We start from the raw sequence: 13,121 nt of genomic DNA, 5'->3' as shown, positions 1-13,121 counted from the left end.
CAATTCTAAGGGTATATTAAATGTGAGATGTATATCAGTTATGAAGATGTTGGATTGAGGAGGTAGTTGGACGAACAGGTTTTGGAGCTCATGGAAGAGAGAGCCGAGAGCTGTTAGGTAAAAATTTGGAGTACTCATTACATAGATGATACCAAAAGGTATAGAATGTATGAGATAACTAAGGGAAAGAGTATAGATAGAGTAGTGAAATTTGGCACTTGGTCACCTCCGTGCTTAGAGATGTGGTAGAGGAAGAAGATTGAACTCAGCAGAAGAAACAGCCAGTGAGGGAGGAAAAAACAGAAGACTGGTGTAGTGGAAACCAAGAAAAATAAGTTCACAGAAGGTAGTTCTGAGATGTTTAATTGGTTTTGGAGGTTGTTGTTTGGGTCACTGTTATTATTTGAAAAAAAATTTTTTTTGATATAATATCTCTACACTCAACAGTGGGCTTGACTTACAATCCAAAGATCAAGAGTCACATGTTTCACTGATTGAACTAGCCAGGTACTCCTGGTCACTGGTATTATTATTTTTTAATTGCATGTTTATTTTTGAGAGAGAGAGAGTGCATGTGTGTGCAGGCAGGTGACAGTCAAAGAGAGGGGGGACAGAGGATCCCAACCTGGATCTTCACTGACAGCAGTGAGCCCAATGTGGCACTGGAACTGACAAAGTGCAAGATCATGACCTGAGCTGAAGTCAGATGTTCAACCAACTGAGGCACTCACATCCCCACTTCGTCATTGGTATTATTATCCAGAGTTCTACATGTAGGAGGTGGAAACTAGATTGGAATAATTGATTGCAGCTTGCAGAAGTGAAGATAATGAGTGTGAATTAGAAAAACCTGGGTCTTTAAGATGCCTTATTTCCATCTCCACAACTAAATTTGATAGGGGAAAAATGGTGTCTTGTTTAGTTTTTCATTCCTTGATTACTAGTGTGTTTGAAAATTTTTTCACATATATTGATTATTGGTTAATTTCTGTTTCTGTCCTGTGTGTATCTTTTTGTGTTTATCACTTTGGGAATCGATTGTCAAGAGTTCTTTTGGTATTGAAAATGTGTAGTTTGACATAGAGCTTGCAGAATTTCCCCCCTTAAGTATTTTTCCTTTCTATTGGAAATAAATGAGTTTATTTCATATGCTCCATCAGGAGAGATGTGGTTAATCCTGAGTTAATACATGGTTAACTTCTATGTATGCTTTTTCCCCCCAATTGTAGTAAAATACACATAGCCTAAAATTTGGCACCTTAACCATTTTTAAGTGTGCGGTTCAGTGGTATTAAATACATTTGTAACAATGTGCAGCTATCACCACCATCCATCTCCATCACTCTTTTCATCTTGTAAAACTGAAAATCTATACCCAGTAAACAATAACTCCCCATTCCTTCTTTCTTCTAGTCCCTGGCAACCACCATTCTTTCTGTCTCTCTGATTTTGACTACATTAAGTACCTCATATAAGTAGAATCATACAGTATTTATCTTTTTCTGATGGGTTTATTTCACTTCGTATAATGCCCTCAGGGTTCATCCATGTTGTAGCATGTGTCAGAATTCCTTTTAAAAATTATTTATTTTAATTTATTTTTTATTTTCATTTTTTAAATTAGCCTTCATGCTCAGCGTGGAGCCCAATATGGGATTGAACTCAGGACCCCTGAGATCAAGACCTGAGCTGGCCACTTAGTCACTCAGGTTTTCCTATTTTAATTAATTTTTATTCCAGTTAACATACAGTGGTGTATTAGTTTCAGGTGTATGATACATTGATTCAACAATTCCATACATCACCCGTGCTCATCAGGACAAGTGATTTCACTCATCCCCTCACCTCCTCCCCTATGGTAACTGTCAGTTCTCTGTAATCAAGAGTCTGTTTCTTGATTTGTTTCTCTCTTCCCCTTTGCTCATTTGTTTCTTGACAATTTCACATGTGAGTGAAATTATAGGGTATTTGTCTTTCTTTGGCTTATTTCACTTATCATAATAACCTGTAGGTCATCCATGTCCTTGCAAATGGCAAGATTTCGTTCTTTTTTAATGACTGAATAATATTCCATTGTGTTTATAGACACCACATTTTCTTTATCCATTCATTCATGAGTGGACACGGGCTGCTTCCATATGTTGGTTATTATAAATAATTTTCTATAAACATAGGGGCTCGTGTATCCCTTTGAATCAGTGCTTTTCTTTTAGTAAAGAACTTTTCCTTATTAAGGCTGAATAATATTCCAGTGTATGTATATATCCCGTTTTGTTTCCCCATTCATCTGTTGAAGAACACTTGGGTTGCTTCCATCTTTTGGCTCTTATAAATAATGCTGCTAAGAACATGGGTAATACAGATACCTCTTCGAGTTTCTGCTTTTAGTCCTTTTGGTTTGTATATACCCAGAGGTGGAATTGTTGGATCTTATAGTAATGCTATTTCTAATTTGTTGAGGAACTGCCACACTGTTTTTCCTAGTGGCTTGCACATATATTCATATATTCCCACCAACATTGTATAAGGGTTCCGTCCTAATGGGTGTGAGGTAATAATCTCACTGAGGTTTTGATTTGTACTTTTACCCCTAATATTAGTGACGTTGTTCATCTTTTCATGTGCTTGTTGGGTATTTGTATATCTTTGGAGAAATCTTTATTCAAATCTTTTCTCTATTTTGAGCCAAGTATTTTTGTTGCTTTCGGTTTTAGGAGTTCTCTCTCTCTGTATTCTGGATATTGATTCCTTATTGGATATATGATTTGCCAATATTTTAGCCTTCTGTGAATTGTCTTTTTACTCTGTTAGTGTCTTTTGATGCACAAAATTTTTAAATTTTCATGAAACCCAATTTATCTTTTTTAAACCTGTGCTTTTTGTGTCATATCTAAGAAATCTTTGCCAATCCAATGTTGTGAAGTTTTTATAGTTTTATTGTTTTAAGTCTTACATTTAAGCCTTTGATCTATTCTGAATTAATTCTTGTATTTGTTAAGGGTCTGACTTCATTTTTTCATGTGTAGATGTTCAGTTTTCCCAGCACCATTTGTGGAAAAGACTGTCCATTCCCCGTAAAATGGTCTTGGCACTCTTGTCAAAAATCATTTGACCATATGCAAGGCTTTGTTTCTGGGCTCTCTGTTCTATTCCATTGGTCTGTGTATTTCTGTTTATGGCAGTACCAAACTGTTCTGATTACTGTAGTTTCTAGGAAGTTTTGAAATCAGGAGTGTGACTCCTTCAGTTTTGTTCTTTTTCAAGATTGTTTTGGTCAGGGTCCCTTGAGATTCCATATGAATTTCAGTATGGATTTTTATATTTCTGCAGAAAATGTCATTGGGATTGTGATAGGGATTGCATTGAATCTGTAGATGGCTTTGGGTATTACTGACTTTTTAGCAGTACTTTTCAATCCGTAAACATGAGATGTGTTTCCATTTAGTTATGTTGTATTTAATGTCTTTCAGCAAAGTTTCCTAGTTTTCATTGTATTACTCTTCCACCTCGTTGGTTAATTCCTAAGTACAGGTCACCCTTGAACAACATGGGTTTGAATTGTGCAGATCCACTTATATGTGGACTTTTTTGGATACAGTTTAGTACTGTAAATGTGTTTTCATGATTTTCTTTTTTTTTCTCTATTTTATTATAAGAATACAGCATATAATACTTATAACATACAAAATATTTGTTAATTGTCATAGTAAGGCTTCTCATCAAAAGGAGGCTGTTAGTAGTTTTGGGGGTGTCAAAAGTTATATGTGGATTTTTTTTTTTTACTGTATTGGAGTTGGTGCCCCCAATGCCTACATTGTTCAAGGGTCAGCTGTATTTTATTCATTTTGACACTGTTATAAATGGAATTGATTTACTTTGCAGGTTTTTCAGTGTGTGTAGAAATGCAACTTATTTTTATGTGTTGACTTAGTATCCTGATGCTTTGCTGAATTAATTTATTCTCAGTTTTTTTTGTGGAATCTTTAGGATTTTTTACATATAAGATCATATCTTTCCATATACAGAAGTATTCATATTCATTCACTGGATGCACTACAATTTGCTATAGACTATGTCCAGTTTTTTATTATAAAATATACAGGAAGAGGAGAACTAATATTTAAATTACAGATCTGTAAGTGCAGTTCATACATGATAGTAAATTGAGAGTAGTTTTTTAGGGTAGATTCTCAGAAAAAGGATTCTCTAAGCAGATTTTTATTTGAGTTTTCTTTTTTTTAATTATTAATGTTTATTTTTGAGAGAGACAGAGAGACCGAGCATGAGTAGGGGAGGGGCAGAGAGAAGGAGACACAGAATCTGAAGCAGGCTCCAGGTTCTGAGTTGCCAGCACAGAGCCTGACACGGGGCTCATCATGACCTAAGCCAAAGCTGGACGCCCAACCAACTGAGCCACCCAGGTGTCCCTTGAATTTTCATTGCCAATCCTTAAATTCACCCCCATCTCCCTACCTTTATTTTTTTATTTTTTTAATATTTACTTATTTATTTTAATGTTTTATTTATTTTTGATAGAGTATGAGAGGCAGAGGGGCAGAGAGAGGAGACACAGAACCGGAAGCAGGCTCCAGGCTCTAAGCTAGCTGTCAGCACAGAGCCTGATGCGGGGCTCGAACCCATGAACATGAGATCTGACCTGAGCTGAAGCCAGACGCTTAACCGACTGAGCCACCCAGGCGCCCCAATATTTATTTATTTTTGAGAGAGAGACAGAGACAGAGCACAAGCAAGGGAGGGACAGAGAGAGGGAAACACAGAATCCGAAGCAGGCTCCAGGCTCTGAGCTGTCGGCACAGAGCCCGATACGGGGCTTGAACCCACAAACCGTGAGATCATGACCCTAGCTGAAGTCAGACACTTAACTGTCGGAGCCACCCAGGCGCCCCCCATCTCCCTACCTTTAATCCTGTCCCTATTTATTCTGTTTTCTACACTGCTACCAAGTGGTGGGTGAGGGTCAGTGCATTTTTCCCTCAGAAAACAAGGCTTATGAAGCAAATTGTTTCTGTAACATCTGTTCTTTGGGAGTTAGGAAAAAAAAGTTTCTCAAGGCTGACGTGGATTTCATGGATGAGTTGGAATTTAATTTGATTTCTTGTGCATAGCATTTCAGTAAGCAAGAGAGAAGGTAGAGGTGAAATATGAATCCATTGAAAGGTAATTGTGGGATGTTCAAGCATGTGAACTTTGATGACAACAGACAAAGAAAGGTAGAAAAACTCGTTCTCCAGCCAAGGATTGTTTATTCTGTTTATCTGAAGAATGAGCTAGAAGTTTCAGGGGGCAGTGGGGGGGTGGGGAGAGACCTGTTATGTGTTGGTATTGAAGGGTGAGGAGAATGCCAAGGGGGGGGGTTTCATGTTGATTTGTATGTTTTTAGTCATGGAGTTAATATGTTCGTGATTGTTCTCTATTTTGTTTCTTAAAAATTAGTTTGAGAGTGCATATACTTTTTAAAATTGAGATATAATTCATGTAATGTAAAATTCACCATTATAAAGTATATAACTGAATGGTTTTTAGTATATTTACAAGGTTGTGCAGCCATTAATACCATCTAATTCCAAAGTGTTTCCATCACCCCAGAAAGAAACCTCATACCTATTAGCAGTCAGTCCTGGTTCCCGTCTCCTCATCCACTGACACCCACGCTTTGAGTCTATGGATTTGCCCGTTTCTGTACATTTCATATGAATAGAATCATATAACACATGGCCTTTAGTATCTGGCCTCTTTCACGTAACATGATACATTCAGTCCATCTGTGATGTAGCATGTGTCAGTACCTTAGTATTTTTTATTGATTAATTTTCCTGTCTGAATATACTACATTGTGTTTGTCCAGGCATCAATCGATGGATATTTGGGTTATTTATACTTTTCCGCTTTTGTGAATAATGCTGTTATGAACATTTTTATGTGTAACTTTTTATGTGAACATGTGTTTTCAGTTCTCTTGGATATATACCTAGAAATGGAGTTGCTAGGTCATATAGTAAATCTGTTTAACTTAAAAAAAATTTTTTTTAAAGTTTATCTTGAGAGAGAGAGAGAGAGAGAGAGAGAGAGAGAGAGAGAGAGAGAGAGCGCGCGCGCGCGTGAGCGAGCAGAGGAGCTGGGAGAATCCCAAACAGCGCATGGAGCCCTATGTGGGCTCGAACTCATGAACCATGAGATGACCTGAGCTGAAATCAAGAGTGGGACTTTTTTTTTAAATTTTTGAGTGATCTCTACACCTGATGTGGGGCTTGAACTCATGACCTGAAATCAAGAGTTGCATGTCTTTCCAGGTGAGCCTGCTAGACACCCCAGTTCTGTTTAACTTTTTAAGGAACTGCCAAACTTTCTCACAGAAGCTACACCAGTTTACATTTCCACCAACAACGAATGAGGGATCCTTTTATTCTTTATATATTTTTCTGACAGACTATATACTTGAAGTGTCATTGAAGTACAACTGGCATCTAGAAACTGCACGAAATGTGTAATTTGGGAAGTTTCAACTTAATTATGCACCTGTGAAACTATCACTACAATCAAGATAGTGAACATCTATCATTTCACAAATTTTTTTTTTCTTTCTTAAATATTTATTTTGAGAGAGAGGGAGAATGTGTGTGTGAGCAGGGGAGGGGCAGAGAGAGGGAGAGAGAGAGAGGGAGAAAAAGAAAGAGAAAGAGAGAGAATCCCAGTTTCCACGCTGTCAGTACAAAGCCTTAACTCTGGGCTCCCACTCCCAAATGTGAGATCATGACCTGAGCTGAAACCAAGAGTCGGACACTTAATCGACTGAGCCACCTAGATACCCTGGAAATTAGTTATATTTTTATGTGTCTTTGTACTTCCTTCACTGTTCACTTTATACTTTTTGAATATCTGAAATATGATCAAATCAAATTTAAAAGTACTACCAATTCATGCCCTCCCCACCCCAAACTAGTCTACCTAATGTTGATTACCCAACTGACGGCTCTGCCCCTTTGCAAATGTACATATAGCATGCACTCACGTACTTGGGGAAGGATAATCTGTAAGTGGATTTTTGTTTAAGGTTAATATATATTGGATTTGTCTTTTTTTAAGATTTTTTTTTTTTAAGTAATTTTCTGCACCCATTTTGGGGCTTGAACCTACAATTCCAATATCAAGAGTTGTATGCTTCACTGACTGAGACAGTGATGTACCCCTATCATTGTCGTTTTTTCTAATTTTTTTTAAAATTTATTTTTTAAATTTATATCCAAGTTAGCATATAATGCAACAATGATTTCAGGAGTAGATTCGTTAATGCTCTTACCCATTTAGCCCCTCCCGCCTCCCACAAACTTTCCAGCAACATTCTGTTTGTTCTTCATGTTTGAGTCTCTTATGTTTTGTCCCCATCCTTGTTTTTGTATTATTTTGGCTTCCCTTCTTTTTAAAAAAAATCTTTTTTAATGTTTTTTATTTATTTTTGAGAGACAGAGAGAGCGCGCGCGCACAAGCAGGGGAGGGTCAGAGAGGGAGACACAGAATCTGAAGCAGGCTCCAGGCTCTGAGCTAGCTGTCAGCACAGCAGGGCTTGAACCCCCGAACCGTAAGATCATGACCTGAGCCGAAGCCGGACGCTTAACTGACTGAGCCACCCAGGCGCCCCCTAACTTGTATTTAAAAAAAAAAATCTTACATAATTTAAAAATAAAGTGCTCATATGAGGGAAGTCATATGATATTTGTCTTTCTCTAATTTCACTTAGCATAATACCCTCTAGTTCCATCCCCGCGGTTACAGATGGTAAGATTTCATTCTTTTGATTGCCAAGTAATACTCCATTATAGATATGTATGTATACACACAGACACACACCACATCTTCTTTATCTATTTATCTGTTGACTTACGTTTGGGGTCTTTCCATACTTTGTTGTTGATATTGCTATAAACATTGGGGTGCATGTGCCCCTTTGAAACAGCATACCTGTCTCTATCCCTTGGATAAATACCTAGTATCCATACCTAGTGCAATTGCTGGGTTGTAGGGTAGTTCTATTTTTAATTTTTTGAAGAACCTCCATACTGTTTTCCGGAGTGGCTACACCAGTTTGCATTCCCACCAGCAGTGCAAAAGGATCCTTTTTCTCTGCATCCTCGCTAGCATCTGTTGTTGCCTTAGTTGTTAATGTTACATTCTTTTTTATAATGACTTTTGAGATCTAATTCACATACAGTAAAATTCACTCTTTAAAGTGTAAAACTCAGTGTGTTTTTTCTTTTAGTAGATTCACAAAGTTGTGCAGCCATCACTATATCTAGTTGCAGAAAATTTTTATCAGTAGGTAGATTTTTATAACTAGTTTTTTAGAGAGTGCTGACGTAAAGAAAAACCAGTTTCTAAAAAATGTCTCCTCTTCTAAGTTCTTTGTTTTCCTTTTTAGAATCTCAGCTTCTCACAGAAAAGCGTGAGACTGACTGCATAGATTTTTTTTTTGTCCATTTGGAAGCTCTAGTGAAAAATACCTACTTAGTGAAATGTGTAAGATTTGGCTCAACTTATATATTCTCAGTGACTGTGTCCAAGAGTTTGACACAATTTTGATCTGGTCCAGTTCCTTCCTGTCTTTTTCAACCTGTAATTGTAGACCAGCTTTGTTAACTTTTGTTTCTTTTGGGGGAAAAAAACCTTTTAGGGCTTCACAATTGAAACGGGATTCTCATATGAATCAACTATTATTTCAGACTATTCCAGTGGTCTTTATATGAAAGTGACACCAGGGAAGTCACTGGAAGGTTATATGCTCTCCCTTTTTTTTTTTTCTTCTTCTTTTTTTAAGTTTGTTTGTTTATTCACACAATCTCCAGTCATGTGGCCTCGAACCCATGACTCTGAGATCATGAGTTACATGCTTCTCCAACTGGGACAACCAGGCACTTCTATATGGTCTCCCTTCTGTCAACTTAAGAATTTGCTTATCTTGGGGTGCCTGGGTGACTCAGTCACTTAAGCGACTGACTTCGACTCTGGTCATGATCTCACAGTTTATGGGTTCGAGCCCCGCGCCGGGCTCTGTGCTGACAGCTCAGAACCTGGAGCCTACTTTGTTTGGATTTTGTGTTTCCCTCTCTCTCTGTCCCTACCCCACTCATGCTCTGTTGCTCTCTGTCTCAATAACAAATAAGCAAATTCTTTATTTTTTTATGTTTATCTGAAAACCTTTAAACCACTCGGGTAGCTCGCTCTGTCCAGAGATAGTATGTTAAAGTCCTGGAGTAAAGGAAGGGTAAAACTTCCTAAGGCCAACTCTCCAGTTGTTGCACTAATGAATAGGAGCAGTGACATGGATAATTTGGAATAATTGTTTTATTCTAGGTTCTCTTTCAGGTTGCTTTGCACATTGGAGACAAAGTATTGGCCTGCATGAATCCTGGGGCTGACCTTTATAGCAACTTATATGGTCTTTAGCAACTTCATTTATAATTGGAAAGTAGGTATTTTATGGAGATAACATAATACTTAAAATAATATTTTTTTGAGCTCAGCTATCTAATGTCTCCATTTTGCTAAAGTCTTTACATGTCATACTGGGTGATATCCCTGGGCACAAGATCATGTTCCAGGGACCTTTTTTTTTTTTTTTTTTTTTTTTTTTTAAGGTAGGCTTCATGCTCAACATTAAATACAGGGCTTGAACTCATGACCCTGAGATCAAGAGTCAGGTGCTTAACTGACTGAGCCAGCCAGGTGACCCTTATATTGGGAATAGCCCATGTTAGTATGATGCAAAGAACTGACCTCCATCAGCTCCCCACCATTCTGATCTGTGTAAAATTGTGATCGATTTTACATAGAAGACCTTTCTACCCTCCCCCCCATACCAGATGAGTTGAAGAAACTGGACCAAGAAATTAAGAGTGTATTCAAATGGTTTTGTGTAAAAGATCTGGCTTAGAATAATTAGTTTTAGTCAGTACCAACTTAAAATCAGAACAGAATCTTCTCTTCCCCTTTTTGATTCCCTTGATCTGAGTCTTTCGTATAAGGTACTTCAGATTGCTTGTATTGTGGGGGGAAAAGGCATGATTTTGGGAGAAAATTATTTGCGTATATTTTCAGTTACGTATGTCAGTGGGAGATGACAGTTCTTCAGAAGAAAAAGTTTTAATTGACATTTAAATATATTTTGATTTAAGTTTATTTTTTTAGCACCCAACATGGGGCTCAAACTCATGACCCAAAGATAAGAGTCACATACTCTTCCAACTGATCCAGCCAGATGATGCCCCTTTATTTTGAATTTTTTTTTTGAAGAGAGTTCTTCATTCCAAATGATTTTTCTCAGTATAGCCTTTTTTTTTTTTTTTTTTAATTTTTAGAGAGAATCTTAAGCAGGCTCCACACTCCGTGCAGAGCTGATGAGGGGCTCTATCCACCACCCTACGATGACCTGAGCCAGAGTCAAGTGTTGGATGGTCTACAGAGCCACCCAGTTGCCCCTAAAAGCTGCTATATTTAATTCCCAATATGTAATTTATGAAATGGATCATATATATTTGGATTACTGAAAGTCAGTAGCATTAATATCCTCCTAAAGGTTCAACATTAGACAAGTGCATTGCAAGCACCTTGCTTCTGAATCTCCTAAATACCTTATTTATTGCTGGTAATAAGAGCTTCTGTGGGCACCTGGGTGGCTCACTTAAGCATCTGACTTTTGATTTTGGCTCAAGTCGTGATCCCACAGGTTCGTGAGATGGAGCCCTGCCTTGGGCTCCACACTGATCCTGTGGAAACTGCTTGGGATGGTCTCTCTCCCTCTCTCCCCCCCTTCCCTGCTCGTGTGGGCAAGCGCGCTCGCTCTCTCTCTCTCTCTCTCAAAATAAACATAAAAAAACCTAGTTATTTTTCTATTTTTTAAATACCCTGCTGGATTGGATTTGTGTCTGTATTCACAAATGAAAACTGGTTTGTCATTTTTTCTCTGCTGATGCCTTTGACCACATCTTCTTAGGTTTAGAAATAGTATGTCCTCTTTGTTGATAATTTTTAAATACTTTTATTTTAATTTTCTCTTTGAGCCATAAGTTATTTAGAAGAGTGTCTTGTTGGGGCACCTAGGTGGCTCAGTCAGTTAATTATCCGGTTAATCGTCCCACTCTCAGGTTTGACTCATCGTGATCTCGTGATTCTTGAGTTAAAGCCCCACATTGGACTCTGTGGTGGCAGCACAGAGCCTGTTTATGATTCTCTCCCTCTCTCTTTGTCCCTCTCTTGATTGTGCGCATGCGTGCTCTCTCATGCTCGCTCACTTGCTCACTCTCTCTCTCTCTGAAAATAAACTTGGAAGAGTATCTTGTTTCCCGTATCATAGTTTGTTCTTGTTAAGAATTTCCTATTTAATTTTATTAGGATCAGAGAATATGGCTGTAACATTTCCATGTTTTATAGTAGTTGTGACTTTCTTCATGTTCTGTGATTAACTTTAATGATTTTTATGGGTATTTTAAACAGCATTCTCTTTTGTGTTCAGAGCTGTATGTAACTGTTAAATCTGGCTTGTAAATTGCATTATCTGTATCATCTGTATTCTTGTCCTGTTTTCTTGATCCTTTGAATTTTTTAAAAATTTTCTTATGTTTGTTTATTTTTGAGAGACAGAGAGAGCACGAGCAGGGGAGGGCCAGAGAGAGAGGGAGACACAGAATCTGAAGCAGGCTCCAGGCTCTGAGCTAGCTGTCAACACAGAGCCTGATGCAGGGTTCACACCCACAAACCATGAGATCATGACCTGAGCCGAAGCCGGACACTTAACCAACTGAGCCACCCAGGTGCCCCGATCCTTTAAATTTCTGAGAGACATATATTCAGATTCCTCTGTAATGATTGTGAGGTTTCTTAAACTGTCCTTGTATTTCTGGTTTATTTTGTATGTTTTGATATGATGTTTGATGTCTAGTTTATGGCATATTTTTGTGATTGTGTCCCTTAGTAATAACATATTCTTTACTATATTAAATGTTTTTTTGCCTTAAACTATCCTATTTGTCATTAATAATGCCATGCCAGGTATCTCTTCATCTGCATGTGCCTGTTTATTTGCACATTCCTTTATTTTAAAAATTTAGCTATAACACATATCAAATAGATATGTAAGTGTTAGGCAAGAGTGATAAAAGTTACTGTAAACTGGTAGTTATGTTCCCTTGGGCATTTATATTTTGGCATATATTTAAGTTATACCTTTATTTATTCAGCAAATAATTTATTGAGAGCTTCCAGGAACTTTGGAGGGAGAAGATGGGGAAAGCTATGTTGAATAGAATGATTAGGGAGGGCCTTTGCTAACTTGAGCCTGGGATCTAGTAAAGCTAATCTGGGGAAAGAGCATTCCAGGTAGAAGGAACCTGAAGTCCAAAAACCCTAACTAGGGGCACCTGGCTGGCTCAGTCAGACGAGCATGTGATTATTTCAGGGTCATGAGTTCAAGCTCCACGTTGGGCGTAGAACTAACTTACTTAAAAACAAACCTAGGTGGCTCAGTTGGTTAAGCATTTGACTCGGGCTCAAGTCATGATCTCACAGTTGTGAGTTTGAGCCCCGCATTGGTCTCTGCTGACAGCAAGCCTGGAGTGTGCTTTGGATTCGAGTCTGCTTCGGATTCTATATCTCACCCTCTGCCCCTCCCCGCTTATGCTGTGTCTCTCTCAAAAATAGACATAAAAATTAAACAGACAAAACCAAAAACCCTAAGAAAAGATTGAGATATATTTGAGGAACAGAAAGAAAACCAGTGTCTTGATCCTAATGATTGAGGATAGTGAGGGAGGTAGGGCCCAATTCATGTAAGATTTTTGATCATGGTAAGGGGTATGATTTTATTCTAAGTGTTGTGGAAGCCATTGGAAGATTTTGAGCAGGGGATGACATGATTAGATATTTTTATAGCCCTTTTGTAAATTGAGCAGTAATCTATATGCAGTGAAATGCGCAGATTTTAAGTGTGCAATTGAATGAGTTTTCACATTGCATATGCCCATGCAACCCATACTCTTGAGATAAAAAAGTTTCTCTTACCCCAGAAGGTTCCTTTATTCCTCTTCCCAATCAGTCACCACCACCAGTACCTG

General features: G+C 38.0%; 1 protein-coding gene across 4 annotated transcripts in view; it reads left to right on the top strand.

The window, feature by feature from the left end:
* Nucleotides 1-13,121, top strand: part of YEATS2 (YEATS domain containing 2) — a 123,666-nt gene that overhangs the window by 1,860 nt on the left and 108,685 nt on the right. The window contains exon 1 of one of the 4 annotated variants that reach the window (XM_029939791.1): nucleotides 9,403-9,481. The exons of the other annotated variants lie outside the window; for them this stretch is intronic. The gene's annotated coding sequence lies outside the window, so the exon portion shown is untranslated. Of the gene's footprint in view, nucleotides 1-9,402; nucleotides 9,482-13,121 lie in introns of those variants that run through there. 4 annotated transcript variants of the gene reach the window in all.

Source organism: Suricata suricatta, chromosome 5 (assembly GCF_006229205.1).
Source record: "Suricata suricatta isolate VVHF042 chromosome 5, meerkat_22Aug2017_6uvM2_HiC, whole genome shotgun sequence".
Lineage (NCBI taxonomy): Eukaryota > Metazoa > Chordata > Mammalia > Carnivora > Herpestidae > Suricata > Suricata suricatta.
The sequence above is the reverse complement of the archived record's forward strand: the minus strand, read 5'-3'. Positions and strand labels throughout refer to the sequence as shown.